Source organism: Schistocerca americana, chromosome 11 (genome assembly GCF_021461395.2).
Source record: "Schistocerca americana isolate TAMUIC-IGC-003095 chromosome 11, iqSchAmer2.1, whole genome shotgun sequence".
In the NCBI taxonomy this organism is placed as follows: domain Eukaryota; kingdom Metazoa; phylum Arthropoda; class Insecta; order Orthoptera; family Acrididae; genus Schistocerca; species Schistocerca americana.
The window spans coordinates 193,071,530-193,073,042 of NC_060129.1; the positions used below are offsets into that span (position 1 = coordinate 193,071,530).

General features: G+C 53.1%; 1 pseudogene; it reads right to left on the reverse strand.

Moving 5' to 3' along the window:
• Nucleotides 1-947: 947 nt before the first annotated feature.
• On the reverse strand, nucleotides 948-1,065 carry LOC124554328 (annotated as a pseudogene).
• Between the last annotated feature and the right edge of the window lie 448 nt (nucleotides 1,066-1,513).

Here is a 1,513-nt window from a genome sequence, read left to right on the forward strand (position 1 = left end):
GTGTGGCTTAGGCACATCTAACTGCATCTGCAGCAGCAATCTGAGCAGCAGTTGGCACCACTGCGACACAACCAACTGTTACAAGTCGGTCAGCTCAACATCATCTGCGAGCTAGACGCCCTGTAGCGTGCAGTTGACTGAACCCAAACCACCTCCTCCATTTGCGACTTCAGTGGTGTCAAGCGAGACCTCACTGGTGGCCATCAGAAAACCGAAGTTTTCTGATGAAAGCTGGTTCGGCCTCGATGCCAGTGATGGCCGTGTGTTGGTTAGGAGGACAACAGCTGAGGGCATCTATCTCGTAGACACACTGAGCCTGCACCTGGAGTTTATGGTCTGGGGCGCGATTTAGTATGACAGCGGGATCACTCTCGTGGTTATCCCACGCACCCTGGCCGCAAATTTGTACCTCAGTCTGGTGATTCGACCTGCTGTGCTGTCATTCACGAACAGCATTCGAGGGAGTGTTTTCCAACAGGATAACGCTCGTCCGCAATGAACAGCATTCGAGGGAGTGTTTTCCAACAGGATAACGCTCGTCCGCATACCGCTGTCGTAACCCACACGCTCTGCAATGTGTCGGCATGTCGCTTTGGCGTACTCCATCACCAGGTCTGCCTCCAATAGAACACATACGGGACAGCATCTGCCGACAACTCTAACAGCATTAACCGTCCCTGTATTCCCCGACCAAGTGCAACAGGCGTGGAACTCCAGCCCTCAAACTGACGTCCGGCACCTGTACAACACAATGCATACCACTCAGTCTTCAGGCCACAAGTGGCCCATTGGGGTCATCCGACCTCAGAGGAAGATGCGAATAGGAGGGATGTGGGGTCGGCACACCGCTCTCCCGGTCGTTATGATGGTATTCTTGACCGAAGCCGCTACTATTCGGTCGAGTAGCTCCTCAATTGGCATCGCGAGGCTGAGTGCACCCCGAAAAATGGCAACAGCGCATGGCGGCCTGGATGGTCACCCATCCGAGTGCCGACCACGCCCGACAGCGCTTAACTTCGGTGATCTCACGGGAACCGGTGTATCCACCGCGGCAATGCCGTTGCCCTACAATGCATACACGTTTGCATATTTCAATTCAACATTCCGGCGGTTACACCAGTTACTGATGTGCCAGCATTTCACGTCGGCAGTGGCCTATCTGACATTCTCCGTTAATCTGGGATCTTGCAATCACTGGGCACTGTTGCTGATGTGAAAAGCACGACACGCTTCCGAACTGGTGGTGGAATCTTCTTACTATGGGTTCAAATGGCTCTGAGCAATATGGGACTTAACATGTGAGGTCATCAGTCCCCTACAACTTACAACTACTTAAACGAAACTAACCTAAGGACATCACACACATCCATGGCCAAGGCAGGATTCGAAGCTGCGACCGTAGCAGTCGCGCACGCTTCCGGGCTGAAGCGCCTAGAACCGCTCCGCCACACCGTCCGTCTGTTGGAACAGCAGAACAACTTTAAAGTAAGGTAACGTATTGCTGTGACAAGAT